Source organism: Cyanistes caeruleus, chromosome 6 (assembly GCF_971803275.1).
Source record: "Cyanistes caeruleus chromosome 6, bCyaCae1.hap1.1, whole genome shotgun sequence".
NCBI classification, from domain to species: Eukaryota; Metazoa; Chordata; class Aves; order Passeriformes; family Paridae; genus Cyanistes; species Cyanistes caeruleus.
In genome coordinates, this window is record NC_141706.1 from 19,403,040 (window position 1) to 19,430,885 (window position 27,846).

At 35.4% G+C, this 27,846-nt stretch overlaps 1 protein-coding gene across 23 annotated transcripts in view; it reads right to left on the bottom strand.

Moving 5' to 3' along the window:
* SOX6 (SRY-box transcription factor 6) overlaps nucleotides 1-27,846 on the bottom strand; it is a 369,681-nt gene that overhangs the window by 286,763 nt on the left and 55,072 nt on the right. For all 23 annotated transcript variants that reach the window (XM_086893202.1, XM_086893189.1, XM_086893212.1 and 20 more), the window contains one exon: nucleotides 26,079-26,149. The gene's annotated coding sequence lies outside the window, so the exon portion shown is untranslated. The remainder of the gene's footprint in view (nucleotides 1-26,078; nucleotides 26,150-27,846) is intronic.

Here is a 27,846-nt window from a genome sequence, read left to right on the forward strand (position 1 = left end):
GTCTTTTGAATCTCTTGTGAGGATCAAAGCTGTACTCCTACTCCATGAAAGTTTAGAGAAATGGAGGGGGAGGAGCTTTTTGTTGTGGCTTTGCTTTGATACTAAATCAAATTTTGTGGGGTTTATTATTTTAGAGCAGTGCTTAGTGTCTTTCTTACACCTTAGGTGACTAGTTTAGAATATATTTTATAACTAAAATATAGCAACACCTAAAAAAAAAATTACAGAAATTACTGCTGGGCCTTTATCTTATTCAGTAAAACAAAGCTCCTTCCCTAAGTTCTCATTTCTTCTTTATGTTGTCCATTTTTCTTCTATCTCATATGGTTTTACATTTCTTTTAATACCCACAGCACCAATGAACCTTCACAATCTTATTTTTAAATAGACTTCTCTTTCTTCAGCACTATATAGATTAACATATAGGCAGTTCTATTACTCTCAGCCTTTTGGGTTTGAAATTTTCCTTTTGAGAAAGATTTAGGCCAGGCAGGCTCCCTTCTTTGCAAAATGAGGATGATATGAAGGGCATGCTATAACTCAAAATGCAATTTGCTCTTCAAACAAGACACATTATCATTTGGCACGTTTTATTAAGGCACCACAACAAAAAAATCTGTGTCATAGAAAACAGGCTCTTGGTAACCTCAGAACACAGAAATAAAGGTTAAAAAAAGCCACAGTGGTCACCCTAGGTTAATCAAAAGTTAAGATTGTTTTAAAGGTGATGTGTTCCCTTATTTGTTACAAAGTACCCTTTTGATACCATGGAGATGAAAGGACAATTTTAACAAAAACTGCTTAGAAGAAAACACCTACTTCCCCATAGCTTTTATTCACAGAAAGTAATGGTCAGCAGCCAGTTGTCCAAGTAGTAAGAATATCAGCAAAATAGAGCATATCAGCAAACCAGAGATCAAAATTTGCATTCATTTTCAATTCCTGAGAAAAATAACCAGAGAAAACTGTCAAGGCATTCATCTGCCTAGTCAAGAAACACCAGTACAGGAGGGCTCTCCAGCCCTGTTGAACTGTCCCTGAGAAGCAGATTCCTTGTTGTGCCAGGGTTCCTCTACAGTTACCTGTGGGCCATAAAAAACAAACCTTTTACTCTTGCATGTGGTTTTCATACCTCCCAAAATCTGCCTTGCATTTCACAGGCATTACTGTTACTTAAAAGTTTGTTAATTACTACCGAATAATTAAATCATTAAGAGATGAGCCACTGGTATGAGGTATTAGGGTCCCAGTACTCAGCAGGCTGCTAATAAAGCTCTAAAACACCCACCGTATCTTTGAGAAGCTTTTGGATGTGTTCTACCATGGACTTGTTGGAAAGTTTGCCAAACTGAGTTTTAAGTGGAAAAATAGGTCCTGAAGTACAAAGATTTCTTTGACTGTCTGTTTTCAAAAAAGAGATTATATTAAAAGGTTTATTATTGTTACAAAACTGACCTACAACACGTAATAAAAGTGCAGGCTAATTTTTTTCAGAAATGGATTTTCCCCTCCTCTTTTTATTATACCCTATTGTATTTTGGGGCTTGTGGTGTTTGTGGGTTTTTCTAAATTATTTTGTTCCTATATTTTATAGTCATGAGTAAAATTAACTACATCTATAACACAAAGAATTCTATTAATCTTTTCATTTTCATGGGACCAAAATGTTCTTTGGTACAACAGGAGACTTTTATTTATTGTGTCAAGTTTCTCCCAAACACAGGCCTGACTGAATCAAGCAATGGATCTTGTACAGAGTTTATTTATGGGAGAGCATGTAAATCAACTTTAGAGTGCTGTACTACTCCAAAAAGGCTCGTATAAAATTCACAAAAATATTTTCCTGGGCTTTTCAAGATTTCTTCCTTCCCAAAGTAGCCACATCGCTGGTGACTAATGATGCCCTCAAGGATAAATAGTAAGTATTTTAAAAGTTTACTACTCTCAATGATTTCTTTTTGTCAGACATAGTCTCTGAAGCAAACTCAAGGGCTGTCACATGTTTGCTAGAAAGATACTGCCTATTTCAAAACTCCCACAGCATTAAGTAGATGTCTCTGGAGGTTCCTTTATGCATCTAAAAATAATTAAATGAAATATCTTTTTCTTTTTTTTTTTTTACTTTCTCTGTGCAAATTTTGAGCTTTTCAATCACCTAAATGTAATAAAGCCTGGTGTGATAGTACGACAAATTCTCCCGTTTAATGTCTAGGAAATTGCAGGAAGTTTATAATTTCCTTTGATAATCTGCTGTATTTCCCTTCTCGGGACATCCTGCAGAATGCAATGTTCACAAGCTGCATTTTGTGATGAAAAAATTCTTCTTACACTAAACTCAATTTTATGCCAAAAACAGCAGCTACTGGCCAAAACCAATGCCTCAAGTAGCTCAGGACCATCCTTGTACCTTACATTGTTACTCATTTGTGTGGATCCTTTGCAACATGAGGATCTTCAACAATTTTGAATTAATGGAAACGGTATGCTAAAGAGACCAAGACAAGACGTAGTACACCACCATTACTGCACTTGCATTTTGGTCCAGGTAACCAATTTCAAGCATCAAAATCTCATAAATTCACGTAAAAGTGAATTAGCACAAGATCTGTTTTTAATGCAACAGGCAGAAGTTTCTTTCACATCCCACAAAGAACAAAGTTGAAGCACAGAGTGGACCACTTACTTTAGAAATAGGAAAAGGTCATTAATTCAAATTCATATTTTGGCTCGAGCAGAAGAGTCAGATTCACATTTTGATAAAAGAGGGAACAGTACCTCAAACATATGTAAACTAGTAAAAAACCATAAGATTCACAGCCCTCAGCTAAGAGATTTACCTTTTGAGATTTTGTTTCAAAACTGAGGTTGTGCTTGGCTGCCAGATCCTTTGCTTTATAGCAATAGTGAGGCCTAACCACTGAAAGATAGCTAAAAAACTCCAAGTACATTTCTGAAAACTATAGATTAGCACTTCCCTCCACTCGGGCATTTTCAAAATTAAATATTTCACAGTCATTTTTATCATAGCAAATAAAGTTTTGAGAGAATTTTTACTGTGTTTCCTCCCTTTTAGGAGAGTGTTCAGCTAATAAACATACTTGTTTTTCCAAACCATTGCAAGCTTTTCAATTCTTTGTGTATTGTAGGTGTGGCCTTTTAGCATACCATTCCAGAGATTCCATCTAATTTCTACAGCATCTACTGACTACCTCAATTTCTGGAAAAAATTTAGCTATTTCACTTGTTTTCTGGCATATATGGCTTTCAGACATGAGTCTTCCACATAGCTGCTTGAATTTGTACTATGAGATAAAATGATAAGAAGTAATCAGGGATGAACAATTTTATCCTTTTCTTTGAGAACTTTGTTCTCTGCCTTGGAATATTTAAGTACAATTAATAAGGTGCTCCAATACAAACACCTCTGTTGTTATGATGTGTCACTGTTTCTAGAAGTTTAGCTTTATAGCAAAACACCATGATGCCACCTCTTACACATGGATTTTTGGGGTTTGGGGTGGGATTTCTTGTTCAAGCCATGACAGAGTAATAAAAGCGGAAGAATCTCATCTTCTATACATTTTCAAGGAGTCTTACATTTTACATTTAAGAGTTATAGAAACAGAAACATTTGAAAATGTAAACTTTAAAGGCACAAATTTGATGAGGCAAAAATTATTCTTTTGCTTTGTTTTCCTTCTTTGAGGGAGGACTGTTCATTTAAGTTTTTAACCCTGGAATTCAATACAAGTTTTTCCTGTCAAAGACAGGATTCTCACTTGCAAGAGGAAAACATGAGCTTTTGCAAATACAAAAGCTGTATCTTTATGAAGAATTTCCATTTAAAACATCCCATATGAGTCCATAAAGTCAATAAATATTTTTTGGCTTGAAGCAGATAACAGATACATCCAAACAATTAGAAAAGGCCAAAATATATTATGCAAATTTGATGTATTTAGCATGAACTCTCTGCAATTTCTATATAAACAAGTGATTAGAAGGTTCGCTTCAAAGGCCAATGTGATTAGCAGAAAAACTTCACAAATTCACTCACTGCTTAATGAAGTATATGCATTTTTTTCCTTAGAGTTATCACAAGTTGTAAAAAAGCTATCTATTAAAGCAATGATTACAATGATGCCTCCTGTTCTAGGATTTCTTGCAACACTCACGTTTTAGCTCTGGTTGTCCATGATCTAGAAAAAAAATGGGGGGGTGGGGGAGAGGAAGAACGAGTGTTCATCTTGGGCTACCCACAGAAAAAAATTAGCTACATAGCTAATTAGAACATAGGTAACAATGGTTCAAATTATAGACACAGCAACAGGCTGAGAGACTCCTGAAAAACCTCTATCCACACACACTGAAATGTTTATAGTCAGGCATTGATAACTCTCTACCTTAGAAGCAAATATAGAAAAATTGAACTGGTTATTTTTCAGTTTACTGAACTAAGACTTTTTTCTTTTTTATCTTAGAATTTGACCACAAATGTTTTAAGACACATTTTGCAGACAAAAAACAGGCCAACACCTGTGAAGGATTCATTATGGTCTGTGGAGTAAATAAGTTGGAATAAACGTTTACATGGAGCAAGGCTAGAAGGAGCTCATATTTCCTTGTTTGTATGTGTTTTAGTCATACCCTAAATGCAATCTGTACATAGTTTTTTGTGGTTTCATAAAACGTTATTAAACTGTCCAGCCTGGTGATAGGTACTATATGATGCTGCAAAAGGTTTACTGTTCTCAAACTCTTAGTGCTCTAGAAACAAACAATCAGTTCCATCTGCAAAAGGCAGCTGAATAAAAATAAAACCTAAATTGTAGTAGAAAAGAACACGCAGACAGCAGGGGAAAAGGATCAACTGCCACAATTTATTGCTATAGTATAAACGGTGCGGCAACTTTAACATGGCAGGGCACTTACAGCAATATTATTCCTGTTAGAGCACTGCTCTGTCAGAGAAAACAAGAGTTCATTCACAGACATTAAATACAGCAGAAAAAAATTGCAGGGAAGTGATTTGTACTTCATGGCAAAATGGTATATCCTCCCCTTTCCTGTTTTGATCCATACTGGAACATACCAGTCAACTATTGAATGTAGTCCACTGTTCAAACGCAAGATTAAGTGAGATGCTCCATGGCAAGCAAATAAATTTGTTTCCAGTGGAATAATTATTCTTATAGAATGTCATCTTCTCTTACAGCAGAGAGAGACAGGTGATGACATTCAATAAAATGTGATTTTTATTCCCATTTTCTTGACATGAAGAGATGTATGACTTACTCAGCCTTTGAAATATATGCTCTGAGGTCATGTCTTTTTTTATTTTCAGAATGCCATCATCAACTACATAATAGTTAGGTGACTAGGAAAAGTGGGAATATTATTTTCCATTCAATGTAATCCTGCTTAAGCATATGAAAGAGCAGCTATTCATATAATGGGCCCAGAAATGTTGTAGTCTTTGTTTCTGTACTTTCAAAAGCTAATCCTACCTACATTTGAGCTACTTAGACATATCTACAGCAAGTTACTATGTGACAAGTGTTCCAAATATGACAAGCTATTATCTCTAAAGAAAAAACAAAGAAAAAAAATCTATAACTCTTTGTACCATCTAATATTCTTTAGCATTTTAAGTAATTAGCAGCTTATTCCAAAAACATTTGAACAGTTAACAGATTTGATACCTATGGTTAATCCTCATTAAAATTACGATTACATTATATAATTACATGTAAATAAGAAAAATGAATTCAATATAACTCTTACCCTTTTCAATGTTGGGCACTATGTTGGGAATCATACAGTATGTACAATTAGATTTATACTGCTAAGCTAAAAATATTGGTGAAGATCTAAAAATGACGAACAGTGCCTTTTAAATTAATGTCTTATTAGTTGAGTGAAGTACACTGACAAAGAATAATTTATGCTTATTCAAACTGCTCTCGACATCTTCAGGTGTTTCCAAATGAGCTCACAGAAGAGTGATTAAATGCATCTGATAACAAGCCACACATTGCTGAAATTACTTACCGCCTCATTTTATGATTAATTAAACATGTAGATTAAAGTTGCAAAAGAATTTAGATTAATGAGCAAGTTAAGTCTTGCTGATATAAGTGAATTGGGAATTGGATGCTCTGTGGAACTTTATAAACATGCATTTTATAATGAGTAAGACAAGGCTACATGTTGAATCCTGGCCACAAGGGCCTTTGACGATGCAGTCTTTTTTAACATGGTTTGACAGCTTTCAAATAACATTCTACTATAGACTTTAAACTTTGTGCATTGCTGTAAAACATGAGACTACATAACTCATGTATTAGGAGTACGATTATTTCAAAGCTCTCCAAGGTAATGACCCCCTGTAGCAGCAGCTGTTCAGAAAAATTACAAGCTCGATTGTTATTTTAATCAGAGAGAATTTAGTAGTTAAAAGCAGTTATGCAACTAGTAAAATTATACGACACTCCATCAGTAGCCTTATAGCATCTTTCATAGTCTTGTTCCTCCCAATTCCCCCGCCAAAAAACCTTAGTCCTATTAGTAACACAGGCTGCTCAGTGGTTCATGAAAAATTCAAAGTCATTTATTAAGTCTGATTCCTGTGCAAGACAAGGTAACGTTTAAATTTATGATTTTTCTTATCAGCTCCAATAATATCAAAATATGTCAAAATACCTGCTAAGTTTGCCAAGTGTCCATTTTTTCTCTTTTAAGAACATCTACACCTAATCCACCCAGCTTGGTCTGCATCAGAGAGCCAAGTTGGACTTCATGGCTTTGCAGGGCAAAAGCAAATCAGATAGCTCGCCCAGATGCGCTTTGCTTTGTACAGGATGCTGAAACTGAAACTATTGACTTATGTTTATGTTATTTGTAAAACTTTCCTCATCTACTGCATCAAATGACTCCTGCAGACTCATCTGAGGTGGCTGGATACTTTTAAACCAGACGTTCTTGTTTTTAAAATTTGGATAAGAATCAATTTCCTGGTCCTAGATGTGTCCTTTCAATTTACAGCCTATCTTCAAAATATCAAGGTCTATCCAACAAAAATCAAGGACAAAAAAGTACCAAAAAGGTGCATACAGCACAAATTGCTCACGAAAAACCTCAAGTCACTAACGCATGTTCATTTCTTCTGAGCACGTGTACCAACAGAAGTACAATGCCTTTTATTTAGAGTTCTACAGCAAAGCACAGGCCTTGAATGCTTTGGCTCCTTGATGATTCACTAAAACACTTTAGCATAAGTTAATTGTCAAACTTCAGCTGGACTGATGCACATCAGTGTATCACAACAAAACATCACAACTGACAGTTCCTACTTACTCTGTGCAGAGTGATGCTCCAAGATGGTATTTACTGCTCTAGGCCTCATCTGATTTGTTAGAAGTAGATAGTGATTGTATCATTTGGGGTCAGGCCTGTCCTGCATCCATAGAATCAGTGTTCCTGTTCTGTTTTCTAATTGAGTTTAAGCTTTTCATAGACAACTACTTGGGTAATATATTTGAAAGTATTTTATTAATCAATAAATAAATAATAATACTTATTGTGTATGCAATGTGATGAAAATTCTTAGAACAGGTTTCTCCCATTTGCTAAACAACTCTACCTCTACCTATGCATTTCAGTGCTGTTTGCCAGGTTCTCTGGCTTTCCTTCAGAAGACACTGCTTATTTCATTAATCATGCTCTGGCTTTGTAATGTAGCAGGCTGCAGTCATGTAAAAGCATGTAAAATTACTAAATTGTAGTAAGTTTTACTTGTAAGTTAGTTTATCTGTTTTACATTCAGCTTCCAAAATGCTGGGCATCTGTGCTCTCCTGTTCCAGTGTAGGTCAATTACATCACACTCTGAACACACTCCTAATATAAAAATCTCACTGTACTGCAGAATAAACTAGAAGCAGCAAAGTATGAGCTGAAAGTTTTATTCGTGGTATGCTGAACATACTCATGATAAAAAGTTTAATTTTCCTCAAATGAAAAAAAATAGTTTGCAGTCAAATAAAATGGCTTTACTGGAGTCAATAAATGCAAGTGAATGGCAAATCCATGGTAGTGGCACAAGGTAGGTTTGTGGGTGTTTTTCTATCTTTGATATTCAGTGAAAAAAAAAATCTCACAGTAGGTCAATATTTGATAGCAGAGAGCAAACACATGTTCTTACTTATTAGAAAATTGTCTAACCACAATGAATTTCATTATCCAGTTCACTTTTTCCATATATTTTTTGTGCTTCCCTGTCACATGCATTTAATGTATTCTACTGAAAGAAACTTAGTGTTTAGATGCAATAATACAGAACAGCACATAAAATTTTCAAAAAATAATATCCCAAAGGTTTTAAGAATGCACCAAAGTACAGGACAAACAAACAAATGGCAACTTGCCATTCAGCTCAGAGTTCAAAGGAACAAATATTGAAAAGGTAACTCTCAAAAAACTTTAAAATTAAAGAATATATTAGCTTTCCCTAACTTTTTTACCCGACAGAACACTTTTGATCCCTTTCCATGAGCTTACCACCAAGGACTACATTTCCTGGATTCAGCTATTTGCTGAGGGTGAGGCAGCTCCACTCCTCTCCCTGTCGCCATAGCACATTGAAGTTGTACTCAAAACAGTTAAAAGGAGGAAATAGAATCATTGCACAAACGGGTTTTTAAAGAGCAATCTGATCTCCACTGAAGCTTTAGGCTTCGAGAATACTACAAAAAGTACAGTTAGCTGATTAAACTTTTAATTAGTCAGTTAGCAAAGCTCTGTTCATCCTGTTTTCAACAGCAAGCCTCTTGTATTTAAAAGGATCCTAAAGAAGAAAATTCAAATTTAACAACAAATGAGAATGAATTCTCTCTCAAGTTTTAAAACAAGTGTCTTGGACACTTATAAGCATTGCCACTTTAAACTTGCAGAAGGATTTAGACTCCTGAATTGAACTGAGGGGAATTTTTCACATATTCCAGCATTCTATATAAATTATTACAAATACCAGGCTGGCTTCAAACTTTTGTCAAACCTAAAGCAAAACTCTGACAGAAATCTGCTAGTATTTCTGGAAGAAATTACTCATTGCAGAGGTCCTGGTAGGGTCTGTTGTCAAGGTTGTCTGAGTCAAGTATCTGAAGCATTCCCTAGATATGCATGGTGAAACTGGTATTTTGAAACTGATACTGTGCATATTAAGTCTTCAGATACTTTAGAAGTGCCCTGGAATAAAACATTCTGTGGTCAAAAGCTGAGACCACTCTTAACTCTGCAGCTACTTCTACCCTATAAGCAGATTACTGAAATACAAAAATTAAAGCATGCAGATGAAGTATAAAGATATACAAGAACTATAAGAAATATTTTTCCCTGGAGATTTGCCAGTGGAAAATGTTGCTAACTTGTCTGTTTCTTCAAGAGCATGTCCAGCAGATCCCATCTACCATAGAATGATATGTTCTCACAGACAGGAGATCGCTTCGAAGCTATCAGTCAGGGCTGACTACAGAGAAGAATCCTCCTACTCAGTTGTTCTCCAGAATCATCTTCCCAACATGTAAATATGAACAAAACATTAACCAGAGAATTAATGAAAATAACTCTGATTTATAGTCCATATCTGATTTACACACATATTTTCTATTGTAAGAAAACAAGCATTGAGAATTATTACCCTTTCCCTTTTTTCCTGCCTCAGTAATTGCACAGGAACATTGCTAAAGTCTGTACCAGGGAACATTCTGGCTTTTTTATGTCCAATACCACTTGATAGAACAAATCAAAGATGTAAAACAGTTTGAAGTGAATTACCTCAAAAGGAGACACCTTCATACTCCAACATAGAGTAAGAAGAAACTTCAGCTGGAAGGAATTAAGGAATGGCCTTTTAAGTCATGTTTACTTTTAAGTCATGATTTAGTACTAATGCATGGAATAGATACAAATTTCTCCTACTGGCAGAATTGGTTTGCATTCAGGAATCAATGTTAACACAGGAAAAGTATGGATGATTAATAATCATCCAGTATGGATGATTAAAAAATAGACAGAAATATGTGCATGTGCCAGTAGCATGTGGAAACAGAGTCCAAAGAATGCTTAGATGGTATTTAACATTATCAGCACATGACAACAGACTGAATTATATTTAAAGGTAAGAACCAGGATGACATGTCTAGGCTTCCCGAGGTCTTCACATTACTTTCTCACTTAGCTTCTAGAATCCTTCTGGAATTAACCTTAAGCATCTCCCTGTACAAGTGTAAAAATAAGAAAAAGAAGGAGCATCTGCATATTTGATCCCATGACACCAGTGACATTTTACCAATTTTATGAGATGAATAAATGGTGAAAAGGGTGACTTCACAAAAGTAACTTTGATACAAGTTAGAGGTATAAGGCTAAACTTAGATTAGGCAAATCAAAATAATTCAGTTGAAATTATACTGGTAATACCAAACCTCCCAGCAGTGACTTATTCACCCTGTTTATTGAATACAGATTTATCCTGCTGAAAAAAAAATAGTATAAATAAATAAATAAATAATCAACCTAACTTATAATTTCTGTATTTTTGACCAGTGTCAGTACAAGATGCAAGAGAAGATTCTCAAGACACTGTATATGAGTTTCCAATCCTGACTGGGAACTGTGAGCAAAGCTATCATTTCCCTCCTTTTAAATTATCTAAAGTTAGCATTATTCAAACAAATAAAAATTATTGGAAGATACTCAGATATCATGGTAATGGTGGCAACAGTAGGTACTTAAAGATAGGTAGCAAGGAAGTTAAATAGGCTATGAACTATTACATAAGTGCTTTTCAGAGTTTGTTGTCTCACACAGAAGAAATTACAAGGTGGGGATGTGGAAAAAGGAAGCAAAAAACCCAGAATCTTAGGGGAAAAAGAGAGCTCATTGCCCCATTGTCCTCGCAAATCAACATTCTGAAATAACACTTGGTTATAGAGCTCCTTTTTTTTTCTCCTTCAAAGTAAATATTATTCATATTTTTCTGAAATTTCTCAGGTCAGTGTGAGTTGATACAGTCAACAGAGAGCAACAGAGGAAGACATTTTGGAGGGACACCACTTGTTGCATGTTCCTCAGTTTTAGCTTAAGCCAGTTTGATATTCACTCTGCTCTCTACTGGGTATTCAGAGAGCCAGAATTGGGCTTTATCATTCCAGAAAGCCACACATCTCCTGTGTATGACAGAAATTTAATCTTAATGGATACCACAGCAATTCCATCAAGATACTAAACAAAAGTAAGGGAAAGTATAGGGTTATCAAGCACTACAGATGAGTGCTCTGGGAGCGAAGAACCACTCATCCACCATGTGTCACAGGCTTTTCAACATATTTCCATCTTTCCCTGGGATTAGTTGAAGAATGGAAAGGAGAGTTTGGCAGCCAAATATATGCCTCTGCTTAGAGAGAACTAAGTGGAATGAGGACGTATTACTTCCCTTATTTCATGGGCAGGAAAAGTCATCCATCAGAATGACAAATGCAGTACCTTTATAGGCTCACAGCCATTCTCTGAGCAATTCAGTGGTGCTGTTGTGAACTCACTGCTACTTTCCTATTTATCTGCTTAAAAAAACCCAACAACCGCTGAGGACATCAATAATAATGCTTTTAATATAGACATTATGCAGAAACCTTAGAGCAGTCTTCCAGTATCTAAATGAGGGTAACAAGAAGGCCAATGAAGAAGTTTTTACAGGGGCATGAAGTGATGGGACACAGGGGAATGACTTTAAACTGAAATAGGAGAGGTGTAGATTAGATATTAGGAAGAAATTCCACTGTGAGGCTGGTAAGGCACTGGAGCAGGTTGCCCCAGAAGCTATGGATGCTCCATCCCTGGCAGCGTTCAGGGCCAGGATGCATGGGCCTCTGAGCAACCTCGTCGAGTGTCCCTGCCCATGGCAGGGGGTTGGAATGATATTATCTTTAAGGTTCCTTCCAACCAAAGCTCAATTACTTTGAATACCTCAAAGTATAAGTCGGTTGACTCAAACTCTAAAGGAGGGGAATGGCACAGAAGGCCCTGAATGCCAGTTTCTGTTCATAGGACTACCAACATGAATGGATCAAACAGTTAAAGAACAGATTGGGTCATAGGGCTCCTGAAACAATGAATGAGCAGAAGAGAAAGCAGGAGTAAAAAGGAATTCTTATGTTTGCATCAAGAGCTATGAACAATTCAAGGGCACAGTCATACAAGACATGTAAAAAAATCTCATGGAAATATCAGGAAAGAATTTCAACACTGTTAGGTCAGGGATTTTTTTCCAGCTGAGACAGAAGGGCAGGAGGGGAGTGTCAGCCTTTAAATTTATAAAAACATTGAACCTTATGATCTTTGTTGCCATATGAAACAGAAACTTTGGTAACTTCTCTGAGAAATCTTTTGTGTTAGAACTCTGTAGATCAATAGGATGCTCTAACTAGTCTGGGAGTCTAGAAACAGGACTAAGTGGATATTCTCAAAAGACTGTGTTTCAATAGACCTCTCATGAACTGGAGCTTGGATAGGAATATAATGACTAGTCCACTTCATCATCTAATATCTGTTAAAGACATTTAAATACTTCCTTAGTAATATTACTTCCTCCGGTTACAACAACTGCAGACTGAGACGTCCTGGGAAAATATTCTCTTATCTATAGAGCCTCTGTTTTTCTGTTACTATGAAACTTCTGTCCTTCATTAACATTCAAATCACCTTCTTTCTCTGCAGCTGGTGGAGAGGCACTTCACTTTTTTGTCCTAGCAGTGATATAGCAGAACCTTTAACCAAGAACAGGATGTGTCTGGGATCACCTTTGGAGTTTAAAGTTTGTAAACTCTTAGGTTTTTTAGAATCTTGACAGCAAAACAGAGAAACAGTCCAGGAAATAGCTGTAATTAGGAATCATCCTTTTCTTCCTTTTCTCCCTGTTTTTAGAACTGTTTTTTCAAATAAACTGGCCTTAAACACTGCATAAGGAGCTACTCCATGAGGTTGTTTTGCAGAGACAAGTATTTGCTTTCTTTAAAAAAAGAAAAAGTCTCAAAAATTGCTGCTTTCCCTAACACCAGATAACCTCTCCCTTCCACTCACAAAAATACCAAAAATTTTAATCCTACAGCTTTGAAGAGAGAAAGAACACTTTAGGACTGCAGAATTCAACACTTCTTTCAGCTTTGTTAGGCTTAGAAAGTGGTTTTGCAAACAGACTTTTGCAACACTACCAAAGAAATCTTTGGTCTAATTTGGCAGAGAAGTTAGAAAGCAAGTTTGACTCAGCTAAGTAACCTAGCTTTCAATGCAAAGAGCTAAAGGCTAAAACTGTTCCCTTTAGTAATATCACTTATACCTTCCCTGGACAGAATTACATATTTGTAATATATTTCAGTGACTTTTCATATGCATTACTAGAGGGATAAAAATATCTGGATTAATGGCTGTAGCCAATTATTTGGGAACTCCTAATCTGAAGGTTAAACGTCAGTTCTCAAAATTTTTGAGTATTATCGACAATGAATATTAAATTATAAAGACAAAGTTTAATATATTTATTAGAAATACCATTTTCCACAAAATAAAGTTTTAGATTGCAGCTGGATAAAGCACAAAATATTTCTAGATCTTAGAAATTATAATATACTACTTATTTCTATGTTCTATCACCAGTTCATTTTAATTTAGTAAGTTAACCCTTAATTGCCAATTCTATTTTTTAACTGAAAAAATAATTCTGTTTTATTCTGTTTTGTTTATAATACTGTATTTTTCCCTATAGTCATTGATGGTAATATTATGATTATATTAACAATGAATGGCAAATTACTTTTTAGATCCATGCTGTTTTTCAGTTTATAGAATTAGTGCAACTTTTAATAGACGATTTTATAACTGATTAATAGCAGAAGGAACTTATTTTGGTGTTCACTTAATTTTATAGTTCCTACTTTGAAGTAAAACAAAAACTTTACTTTAAACAGAGAAAACCATTTAAAAGATATTTTAATTTTCTTTGTAATATTTTTCTGTTTGATGATGACATTCATTTGTCATATTCTCAAAATTTATTAAGGCTCCAGTGTAATTAACTTACTAAATCTGACCTAAAAAAAAATTTTAAAAACCTGTCACATTTTGAAAGAAATAACATCAAACTACTGCATTCAAGGTAGTGAAAGCATTTCTTTGATGAACATTAAATGCTGTATTGTGCTAGATGGGAACTGCATGAACATATCTTACATTAAAAAACCCCTAATTTTTTCCATAGCTATATAAATGCAATATTCTTTAAAATTATGATTGGCTGAAGGGGATATTTCTACAACTGAAGTTTAATCTGAAAATAAGCCTTTGGCACATATTTATTGAAAATTTTAAAAAGGGAAGAAACATATAATTTCTATAATAACTAGAACATGTAGAACCATGTACCATTTAAAGGCAGTAAGATATTTCCTAGTGAATGTGAGTAGCTTGAGAGTTATTAACACGTCAATAGTTTAAAATTGCCCCTACTGAATGGTAATACAATTAGTAGCAGTAGTTACTGCAACTACTGTATTTATAATTGTAATAATTGAAAGCAGTGTTACAGCCATTTACGGCTAATCCCTCTTTTGGGCACCAGAATTTGCTATCCCTTCTACAGTTGTAGTCTGAAAAAAAAAAAAAAAACTGTAAAATTATAGAAAAATAAGAAAAGAAACAAAGATGAAATGAGCTGCTCAGAGTTATAAAACCAGGAACAATCACCACAGGTCAGTCTGCCTGGACACAAGTACTGAATGACCTTGCAGGGTTTGCATTTTCTTAGCTCATGAAAACTTATGAAAAATATCTTCTCTCTGCACCCAAACTGGACAGAATCTAAATAGCCACCAAGAAGAACATTTAGGAAAAATATATCAGAGCATGGTACTTACCCCAGAGACTGGAGAGTGGCACTAACTCTCAAGGAAAAACAAGTGCATAGAAGCTGATCCCTGCCATCTTTACCAAGTTAAAACACCAAATTAGTCTCCAGGATATAGCCTCCCTTCCATTTGCAGGTGCTGCTTCCCTGAATGCCAATGTCCATCACATGTGCTTACAGAGCAAAGAAAAATCCCCTAAATTTCACTGGGCTGGACAGAGCAATATTTCAAAAAGCAGCTGTTGTTGGTAGTGTTCAAGTTTATTGGCTATCCTTATAAAACTACCCCCAAAACACATACTGTATCTGATCTCATGTTAAGAAGGCTTTTCTCTAAAGAGTATTGAATCACTTTAATGTAGATTCTAATGCTGCCTTACTCTGCTTTCAAGGTAGCCAGTAAATTCAGCTTTACTACAGAACTATAAAGATGTGAAAGAACTATAACAGCATCTAAAAATGAGCTGTTGCCACTATACTGTTCAGTTTAGAAAACTCTAAACAGAATACTGATGAAAAATGTTAATGATAGTTTGCTGAGTTGCCAAGAGAAATGAGACAATTCACTACATTTTTGTTATAAAATGTAAATTATAACATCCTAAAGAATCTGCCACAACTCCAAGAAAAACTAAAAGGAAGTTCTAAACAACACAGTATGCCAGTAATTTAATTTTTTAGAAGAGCTACCCAACAGCCCTACTCACTTAATCAGTACAATCACAGCAAAGAACTCAGTATTCACTGGATTTTAACTCCTGCAAAATCCTATCTATTGCAACAAAGAGCCTCAAAGTATTTAAAGCACCTTGCTGAATTAAGGCCTTAATCACATATGTATATACCTCCAAGCAGTTTGCATGAGATCACCAATACAGTTTCAATTGGCTGGATTAGTAGGGAAATTCAAAACACTCTAATAGTGTCAGGGGAAGTTTAGGTTGGATATCAGGAAAAGGTTCTTCCCCCAGAGTGTGGCTGGGCACTGGAACAGGCTCCCCAGGGCAGTGCTCACAGCATCAGCTTGACTGAGGTCAAGAAGAATTAGGACAACGCTCTCAGGCACATGGTGTGATATTTGTGGGTGTGACTTATCCTGTGCAGGGCCAGGAGTGGGACTCGATGATCCTTGTGGGTCCCTTCCAACTCAGGATATTCTATAATTCTGTGTGAAATGTTAAAAATACCCCCTGAGCCTGTGATCCTTTAGCTTTGAGGCAGTGGCTTGTCTCCTTTATCACACCCATGTCTCTGACCCTGAGTTTCAAGACTGAAAATGAATACTGTCTTTCTTCAGTAGTGATAATGAAATTATTTTACAGCCCCAGCCCTTCCCCAGTCTCTGTAAACTAATTCCATGCCATGACCTCAGTCCTACAACTCACAAATGGCACAGAAGGTAGGGAGAAAAGGCAGAAAGGAGAGGCACTGTATCCCCTGGCATCTCTGCATGGCAGCTGGTGAGACAAAACAAAAAAAAAAATCAGATCACTGCCTAGAGAGTCTATTGGCAACTCTCAGTTGCATCTGGGAACAATGACCCATCAAAGCTAACTATGTATTGTTAATATCCCTACCTAATCCAGGCAACGGGAAAGAAAAGTAGAAAGTGCCCTAGCAAATCCTACAACCTTCCAGCTCGCTCACATCTTCATTTTTCTGAGTCTGGTAAGCATATAAACATCCCTTATTGCAGCAGTGTCCCCAGTGCTGCCATAAACATCATCTGGGGCCAGGTTGGGGGTGAGGGTGCATTCACTGCTGCCTGAAGGTTTTTATTCCATATTCTCACAAAATACAGAGAAGCCAAGGAGGCCCCATTTCATGCTTCCACCTCACTGGTCTAGGAAGAAATTAATGTAGTGCAGAACTTCCCTACAGTGAAATACTTGGGTCTGGGAAACATGTTTCTGAGGGCTGGATTGTGATTTTTGAGATGCAGAATTTTTGAGCTATTGGGTTCTAAGCCTGCACAGTCTTAAGCTTGCAGCTACTGGCATGTTTGACATTTTAAACTATGAAATACCAACCTATTTTGAAATTGTCCAAATCATTAGTTGTGGAATTTTCCTAGCACTTCATGAATACCACTGTTAATTGGGCAATTAACTCGAAACTACAGAATATGCTGTGATGGCATGATATGATATAAGCCATGTAAAAGAAGGAACAGCCAAGCAACTCAGTATGTTGAAAGATATTAATGAAGTGGCAAAATCTGCCAGAAAAATAATAATGGGTGATTTTAACTACCCCAATATTAACTGGTTGAATAACACATCTGTACATGGTTTGGAGAAGCAGCTTATTGATACTATAAATGGCTTCTTTTTGGAGCAGCTCCTTCTGGAGCACAGAGGAGGAGGAGTTCCACTCAGTTATTAATTTGTGTGTGTATTTGTGTGGAAAGCAAGCATGGGTGTTCTGCTAAGCAACAATGGCCATGGGACAATGAGTTTGAATCTCGATGATGAAGTATTTCAAGTGGTAACCAAATAGTTAATGGCAGGTGGGTGGGTGAGGAAAAACCCATGAACAACAGACATCTCAAAGGGATGGCTGTTTTGGAGGAATGAAGGAATTTATTCACACAGAGAAACAAAACATCAGAATTAAAAAGAGAAGGGAGGAAAATTAAAAATTAAAAAAAAAAAAATTAAAAAGGCTAGGTTAGCATGATTCTGGGGTAAGGGTACAAGAATCTATGAGGACTTAAAAAGCAGCTCTCTTTGAATGCATGAACTCTGCCTAAATGTTTGAAACAGTGCACAACACTGATTATTACAACTTACTGCTCAATATTGCAAAATATGAAACAAAACCATAATGCAAACTGTGGCAATCAGAATGTATAAATTCAGTTTAAAAAATTACAGGAAGAGAAATTTTTATTTTTCCATTATTATATAATTATTCGAGTTGATCTATGGGGAGGACACATATATGTTACCTAATGCACAAATCTGGAGTCTGGAGTAAGAGCATACAGTTCTTCCAACTGTTTTGAGGAATTCAGCAAAAAAGAGTTGAATGTGTGTGGTTATGCTTCCCTCATCATCCTCTAAAAGTTATGTCCATAGAAAAACATCTTTAAAAACAAGACATCAAAAACCAAGTAACTAACATAAAAATTATACACAGACATGATGGTGGTAATAGTCACTTCCCAAGTGGGATTATTTACGAATGGGGCTGCCAGGGATCAGAAATGCAGTGGTTTTTTTGTTTCTTTATCACATTTCAAGACCCAAAAATTTAATAACATATTAGATTCCCATAATGAGTCAGAAAAATCCTGGACTGCACAGCAACCAATATATTTCTGAGGTAAGTGAATATACCAGAATTTGCATCAAGCAAATCTTTGGGCAAAAGGTTCCTTTCAACATAGCTATATTTACCAACACTGATATACTTTTAGGATTTAGTGAATACAGTAAGGAAATCTATGGACTGTTTTCTAGGGTGGGGTGCTATCTTAGTGTATAATTGATTAAAAGGCCAATAACCTGACAATGTTTAAATGTTGCCCAAGCAAGAAAGGATCAGAGAGTTCTAATAACTGCTTTTGAGTGGATATAGAGTGTGGGGGAGATATGGTTTTAGGGTAAATGACTTTTCAAAAATTAAAATCTGTATCCTGATTTGGAGGAGGAAATGTTCCATAAAATTAAGACCTTCTAACAATACTTTAAAAATACTGGGTTAGGAAGCTGCAAAATGGCATGAAACCTTGTGTTGACAAATAAGAACTTGCATCTTAGAACAATTTCAGTTATTTAAATTCACTGCTGGATTTTACACAAACAATAATCACTTAGTAAAGATGAAACAAAGAAACACAATGTCAACAGTACAAACAAATGCAAAAGACATACAAAGAAAAGTGAAAATGTCCTGTTTTAACCAAATTGATAGTGTGTATTCTGTTAAGGTAGAGTGCTTTAGTCTAAAACATATCTCAGAAATACAGAAGCACAAATGAATTAATGGACATCATAGAATTTTTTAGTAAAACAGGGAAATTCTGGAACATTTTCACTTGTCTCTGAAAGGCAAAGGGTTGCCTGATGTGATGTTCATGAAAGTGTTGCTGAAACAGAATTAAGAATTAATATAATACACTCTGAAGTTAACCACATTTCTGATCCCCTGTGCCTGCTGTAGAAACACCTCTCAAATTTTAGGTAGTTAATTATGAGGTTTGAGGGGGGCAACTTTTACTTCACTTTCACCTTACTAAGCTTGGCTTCAGATTCCTGAGCTTTGCTCTGATCATTTCAGCAGATCTAACTCTAGTTGTCTCATAACAGTGACCAATTCTTTTTTTAAAGTTGTTATATTCCAAACTAGTAAAGCATTTGAGTAGAAAATATATAGGATTATGAAGCAGGAATTTCCTATACACAGCCAGTTTGCTAGCTACTCATTCCCCTTCACTCTGCTGCTGTACAAGACTTTTGGCCGTCTGCAAGATCACGTGTCTCAGCTCACACAGACAAGAACTTTGAGTAAAGTTTTACACTTTTTGAACTGTTTCATTGAGAAAGGCTGAAGTAAATGACAAAACTCATGTAACCTGCTTTGTTTTAGCAATGGAGAATTGGATTAATTACTCCCTGGGGCTTTTTGGATCTTGCAGGGAGCATCTTTGAGACCAAGTTTCAGAGCCAGGATTATATTTACACAATTAAGTGTAGCCTTTGAATATTTTATGATGCACACTTACTGAATCCATCACATGCATATATAAGAACAGAAGCTGCTCCCACTTACTTCAAATTGATTTTGTTCAATGTCTTGTTAACACACAAAAATATCAATTCCTCCTAGTGCAAGAACTTGAACTACTAAAAGTAAAAAATTAACATTTTCACATTATTTGTATTTTAATTAATTAAAGCATTGCCAAGAAGAAAAAAAAATTGATGGAAAATTAATTTTTATAAAATACACCTATTTTTAAAACTGATCTTTATACTTTATCTTATCTTTAATATCTTAAAGTAAAATTTTTAATGTGGGCTTCACTACGATCAGCTCTTTTTAATTAACTTTAGAAATGTGAGTCTTTTATAGCACAGTCTTTATCAATTTTTTTTTTATTTAGCTATTAACACTTATGTTTTACCTTCAGCAGACCATTATCAGATTTCTATTGAGTCAGGCTTTGGTACATACCAAAGATCTTGGTACATCTAGCAAGCAGTTAACCTCTTACCCTGCTCTCTCTTGTAGCTGTGATTATGATGAATGAATGGTTAGTTCTAAGCAATTCTGTTTTATGTCAATAAATGAATCAAACAGCCATTTGGTATATGGGCATTAGGAAGACAGAGAAAATGAAGCTGTCTGTGGACACTTTATAACCCTCACCCTTTTAAATAATATGATTTGAAAAGTTAATGCTGACATCAACTGTTGGTATTGTTCATCCATACTGTAGAATAAGACATTCTTTGTCTTATTTATGTAAAATGAGTAATACTGTATATAATTTATTACTCACAGCATGGCTTAAAGAAAATTCTCTTCATAGTTTTCCTAAAATACTGCATTGTAGTTCTTAAATTACTGTAAACTTTGGGTTTGTGATTAACAACCTTTTCTTCCAAAAATATTTAGTCTCTGTAAATGCCAATCCCTTGCTGAAATTTGTCCAGGTATGGACCTGTGCACGTACTTTGCTTCTACATTCTTAATTGGGGATCTTAACAGAAGTACTTCCTATTCCACTCTCCCAAGCATTGCACACAACTTCAACAGCATATAGAATTGTTTGGATGAGGATTTGCATTTTATTGCTTAGCACTTTTGCAAAGGAGTTTTTAAGACAGCAGATGGATCTAGTGCATTGCACGGATCTCATCCAGCACGCATATGGAGCAGTGGCAGAACAAGGAAGCCCCACTTACACACAGCATGACAACCCTTTGAAAAAGGAAAAAGCATTTCTAGCAGCAGCTTCTCTAAATGGTTCAACTTCACCAGAAAGTAAGCAAAGGCAACACGTGTGGCCCCTGTCTTTCTGCAATGTGTCAGGAGCTGGTTGGATGGTGCTCTTGCTCACACTGGTGTCCTCATTCCACTAACTGCTAGAGTCTTATAGGCTGAAACCCCTTGGGTTTATGTGAATGAAAACTGTTATTTTCTCTATTTTCTCTTGTGCCATACATTTCATTCTTCATAAAGAACTGAAGGAGATTTCTGTGCTAAGCTAAATATCAAAATCCCAAAACTAGTTTAAGTGCACTGTTTGTTTATTGTAAGAAAAACTGTCTAAAATGAATACAATGCTTTCACAATACAAGTATTCTGTGTACCCATTTATTTGTTTACTTATTACCAGCCTGTCAATAGAGAAGCAGCCAAAATAATGTCTGCTGCGCTCGGAAGGTAAATGGGAACTCAGATAGGAACAGGTTTCTGCGCCAGCATCACGCAACAGACTTCCTTTCTATTAGAACTAGAAGTCCCTAGGTGACCTCCCACAACCACACAGCCTGAGATAAAATCACACAGGGGAGCCCATCAGACATCCCAGCTAGATGCACAGGCTGGGGAGAGAGAACTTCAGATACTGAGAAACAAACTAAATGTTTGGTATTTGAGTTCTGTCCTGTTCTTAGCCCAACCACCTTTCCCTGCCCTTGAGTCCTTTTCCCACACCTTCCTCTCTTCAGGTACAACTATGAAGCTGGATGGATGCAACAATGCATCTATCAGATCCTCACTGGCAAATGTGTTTGGGCACCAGGTTTTAGAAAGAAATGCTTTTCCTGCTTCCATTTTCTTTCTACTCAACTTACTGTCTCTTAAGAACATCTAAGATATGTATATTTAGGAAATCATTTTCAGACAAAAAAAAAATTATTCAAGTTTGTTTTCTTATTTTTATTGATTTACACCACATGTTATATACTGGAAATTTCTCTCTTATTAGAAAATTTGTGTGTTTCAACCCTTACATAAAAACAGCAAGATAAGGTTCCACTAGAAATGGATTTTATATTCATCATTTATAAAATAAACCCAGGAAAATAGAACTTCAAATTGCTGAGGGTCTAGTAAAATGATGGTTCAACCAGATTATTTTACATTAGCGTGTCACAATGTCAGCAGGAAAGGAGGCAGAAGAGGATAAAGGCCTCTGATTCTTCCAGCACACACAAGCAAAAAAAGGTTGCAGCAAACAGAGATTCTAGTTAGGCATCACTTTTCTGTCTTAATAGGAACTTTGAAACACTCATTTAAAGAAAGAGGCACATGATAAGCTGGCAAACATCTCCTTGACCAAAATGCTGATTAACAGCCTGTCTTATGAAGAGAAAAATAGAGTTCAACTTTTTGAGACTTGGGTTCAGTATCCTGTTTTTGTCAAAAGTAGAGACCACATATTTTGCCAAATATATTTACTGTTTATTAATTATATTTAATATATTTGTATTATATATATACATATAAAAAATATTTCTATTTACTAGAACATCACATGATATCAATTAAACCCATAAGGTAATAGCACCAAAGATATATGTCTTCATTTGCTCCAAATAAGCAGAGCTTTCTTTGACTTTTTTGTACAAATATTCACAATAAAATAATTTTCTCCTTTTAAATAAGGTGGTATAAATACAAAGCAGAAATCTCTATGGTCAGATGCTTCATGGTGTAAATAGAAAAAGTCCAAATTAAACTAAAAAAAAAAAATATATTATGTCACCTTAAAAATAAGATTAGGGAAAAATATTAAATTTGAAGCAAAACATGTTTCTGTTGACATGCTGATTAGAGTAAGTGTTTGAAAAGATAAAATTTACCTATTCACAATGTCAGTTTTGTTGTGTCATAATGTGTGTGCATGTGTGCATTTCCTAAGTGTTTCTTGTTCTGTTCTCAAAGCTTCTTAAAATAAAAATCCTGTTGTTCATTTTTAAATAAATATAATTATATTTGGGAATAAAAAATACTTTCACCAAGTTTTCAACCAAGGTTTTTCACTGTAGAGCTCAAGACACTGAAGCTTCATGGGCTTTAATACCCCTCATTTCAGGTTTTATTTTTCTCACTCTGTCAGTGCTTTCACATTGTAGCCAGGTCACAATAAAATGTTTACACCAAAACTGAACTGCTAGTAAAAAGATGTATCCAATTGCTGATGTACAAGTAAAATTGGGTTTAAATGCTGTGTTATTAGATGACATTTATTTTGCTATTTATCTCTTTAAATAACTATTGCAGTTTACTACTGGAAAAACCTACTTGAGAAGAACAAAGAAATAAATTAAACCATGTTAAAACCACATTCTTGAAAAAAGTAACATTTAGTTAGAACAATTACTCTGTGGCCATAAAACAAAAGCACAAATGTCACATTTTCCATGAAATTTACTTTCATATGAATCATCAGTCCTGTTTTCCCCTGAACAAAACTAGCCAAATATGACAAAAAATTCCCAAAGTTGCCCGAACTGGATGATCCAAGTAATTACATGTTACAGCAGAATGCATCTATGACAAAACTTTAAAAAATTTGAGGAAAAAGTTATCATAGCCCTTGGTTGAAATAGCTTTGGTATAGACATATAGCAACATTTAGCTGATCTTGCTGTATTCCCATATAAAATATGCACAGTTTCAAAGATCAATCTCCCAGCACTGATCTGCACTCCTTCCCTTTGGAGTACTGATCAAACAAACATGCTATAAAAACATGCCCAAATATTATAGCTTAACATGATAAAGGTATACACTTCTCATTAGCATTTTTTAAATACTTCTTAGAATTTATTCTCAAAACTTCTTATACAAGCAAACTTCTTGTCTTCCACACCAACCCCTGAAGCTCCCATCTCCTTTGCTTAGGGCCTATTTGTTCAGTCTCAGGTCCCAATCCTGAGTCCATCACCTTCCATGGTCAGCTCACGTGCATAAGTATTTGCAGAAATCAAGTTTTTGAATGGAAAGGAACCTCGGGTCCTCTATTTTATCAGTCTCATTTATGACATTGTACATAGGCCTGTTACCACATTGTAGGAATCTGTATCTGTCATGTACAGAATATTTCTAAGTTAGGAGAGGTACAATAGAGATGATTTAAGAAATTCTAAACCTATATTACTGCAGAAGCTGTTCTTCAATGCTTTTCTCAGTAGGTGAGGAAATTCAGGGCTGAATCCATCAGTACCTCCTACATTTAATTTTATTTTCAGTTTATGTGAACTTAAGGTTAGCATATGTTTCTAGATATACAGTGCTAAACACTAAAATGAGTTGCTTAAGCAAAGAACAGTCAGCACAGTGCTGGCTTCTCCAGATATTCATGTCACTGTGATTGAGGTCTGGGTTGCAGAGGACACCAGTCATAGGCCAGGCTGTGGCTCATCATTTCATGCAGCCATCAACTCAGCTTCGTTGCTCAGGCTGCTGAACCACATTCCAGTTCTCACAGCCACAATATGTCAGGTGTCTCAGCTGTACTAACAGCCTTCCCTGCAACAGCCAGTGTGCAGTCGTGTGATCAAAATAGGCAATACCTCTCATGAAAGCTTAAATACTTGCTTGATTGACCTAAACACAACGATTTTTTTCAAAGTACCTTTTTATGTCACTTTTGTTTACTGCAGCTCTTTGTTGATGTCAGCCAAGAAGAGCAAGACTCGGACCAGTTGCTTACAATATAATTATTAAAGACCTTTCTATGTTTGTAATACTACATGAACATGAACTGAACAATACTTACAATACTTCTCACCCAATTAGCTTGGTACACAAAAACTTCACCATGAAACTACTGCTGAATTTACTCCATTCCATGGAAAGTGTGCTCTATATTGAAGTATAAAGAGCTACTCTTTGTATAGATTAATATATTACTATTTCTATTTATAAAAGAGAAAAATTAAGAAAATAAACTGATTGCTTAAAGAAAATAAGCAGTAGCAAAGCCAGAAAGAATATAACAAATTCCTCCCTCTCAATTCAGTAATCAATTTATATTGCCTTCTCAGAACTATTTTTCAATGGTAATACTTGGTTTTACACTGTTTATCTTATTTGATAATATTTTCTTTATTTCTGACTGAGAATGTTCATTAAAAAAATGCTGACCTGTAAATGAAGGAAAGTTCAAATAGAATAGCAAAACCATATGTAAAAATGAACATTTGTAAAGAGGAAGGGTTAGTACAAATTGAACACATTTCCATATTGAGAAGAGTACCAGCCATATTTTTTCAGTGATGAATGCAATTTTGTGAACATCTTTTTCCACAAATGATTGAATAAATATTTATTCATAAACTATGTTTGTGACTTAAGAGAACAAGCTGCATAGATTGGTTTCTTTTATACTACATCATACATGAGGTATTGCAATAATTTATATCGTGCCAAGTCTAGGGCCCATTAGATTTTCCTTATTATACTTGACTAAAGCTGAGGACCAGCAAAAACAGCAATTCAGAAAGCTTTCTATTTGTTTCATGAATAACTATCTTCCTCCCAGATTCTCTCCTCTAGCTTTCCTTATCTCAAAGTATTTCTGTTTAGGTGCAGTCCAGTTTGATATATTTGACCTTGGGCATATTCTGAAAAATTTTCCTGAGCTGTGGCCTCAATGACTATGATTTTGCTGAAACCATAAAGGCCAGATTTCTCTAAGGGATATAAAAATGTATTCCTAGTTCAGTAAATGCTGCTCGTCCTAGTGTTTCCTCAATAGCACCACACAGCATTTCCTCTAAAATTCCTGTCTGTCTTGAGTCACAGCCCCAATTCTTTTCTAGAAATTATTTTCCTTGCAAAAACATGACACAGTGGTGTCATTAGCAAGAGCCACCATGGATGTGTTACTGTAAGCTGTTCTCCCATCATTGTTATTATTAAAAAAAAAAAAACAAAATAAAGCTTTAAATAATAAATATTTACTTTTAATTCAGTACTTGTAGCTCCTCTGAATGGCAGAAGCATAAGTTGGTAGCAAAAAAAAATCTACCAAAAGTTTTAAAGTAGTGAAGTCAAATTCTTGCTAAATGAACAGTGACGGTTCAAAATTGCTTCCATTCCCCATGTCAAAAGAGTATTAGAAAGATGCACATAACAGGGAAAAGAATAAATACTTACAAATACACAAGAAAATCAGCCTCAGCTCCCAGAAATCACTGGTAAGTTGCTTTTGAATTCATGAAACTGACCTGAAAATATAAAAGGAAAAAAAAAAGTTTAAACAAGAGAAAGCCCAGAACTGATAAAAGTTACTTTTTTTTTTATTATAAAATAGTTATGATTTTTAACCATGAGCCAAATAAAACAGAACACAAGACTGTTGTCACGCTTTCAGCCAAGTAATTTACACAGAATTTGTTTCCAGGAAGCCAATAGCAAGAGAAACAATTATTTCATTGTTCTGCATCTCACACCATAGCAACCCAGCCCATTATGGCTTCTAAGAACTGTCATAAATGCAAGCATGGTTATCTTTTAATAAGGAAAATAGCTGTGAGGGGGTTTCTGGCTTGGAGATTTTTCCTTTTTTTATTTTCTCAAGTGTTATGGAACATTTATTACTTTTTATTTTTATTTAAGTAGTTTGTTAACAGCATTTTGCAGCTTACCTGGTGTAAAATTATTGTTTAGGTCATTTAATTGGAATGCATCTAAGGCAAAATTTATACAAAGAAGAAAGACTAACGATTTTGTTCTCTTATGGTCTAGATCCCAGTTAGAAGCTTAGCCTAAGTACAATGCAGTCACTATAAGGCATGATTAAATCCAACATTCTTTTTCCTGCATACCCCTCAGTTCTAGTTGGAAAGGTAACAGATGCAACTCAAACCCACAGAGCTTGCCTTATAAAATTCTTTAACTAGCACAATGACTCACTTTATGCCTCTAAATATCCATGGTTTCCTCTCTCCAGAACCCCCATGCATTAGAAGGTAGTTCAGTAGTTTATTTTTATTGTTTGGTCTACATACAGCACATTTTTAGTTCTTAGGAAAACAAAGAAACTTTGTTGCACAGCTCTTGTTTTCTTTCCAAAATGTGAGGATGGATATGGGTAACATTAAACTGAAAATAGTAATGGAGCCTGGGCAACTAGTTTAGGTCAAACCCTTTTTGTTCTCAGAGAGCTATCTGATTAATTTTCAGTTCATAAAACAGTGGGTGTAAGCTCAGTTTAAAAACGTGTAACTATATTTAAAGATGAAATTGTCATTTTTGCTAGCCCCCAGTAATCTTTAAGAAACACCTTCCCACAACATTTCTGTATCCTAAAGTGCACCAGCCAGTACTGCACAGTGCCTAGAGACAAGGAGAGAATACCAAACTTATCTTGATGCAGAATATCCTCCTTATTTTATACACCCACTCTGAAGTGCATATTATTCATTCCAACCAAGCCCTCCCCCATCCTGAAAGTACACATTTAATTGTGTCTTCTCTCCTGTAATACCAACAGACAGTCAACAAATCTCATTTGCTCTATCAATGCAGTGTTGTTATTATATATTTTAAAAGCAAGTCTGAATCTCATTATCAGCTTATTTATGCCATTAGTGTGTTTTGGAGCCACCAATTAAACAAGGACAGTGGTTCATAAGGTCACAGTTAATTAATCTGAAAGTATAAATACACTTTAATGCACACCACCTCATGTTGAGAATTTCGGAACAAAGCACGAAACCTTTATTCTGGGCAAGCAATTAGGGGGAAAGGTTAGACATACAAAATTTTAAACTTAGCTTTAGTACTCTGGTAATCTACCAGGGAAAAAGTTTAGTTTGGTAAAAAATCCTGCAGAACAAAATGTTTGTGAAATCTTAATTCTTATAGAAACTGTGCGAGTGAGGGAGAAGGCAGAACAGGGCTAATTGTATCCAGTGATCCC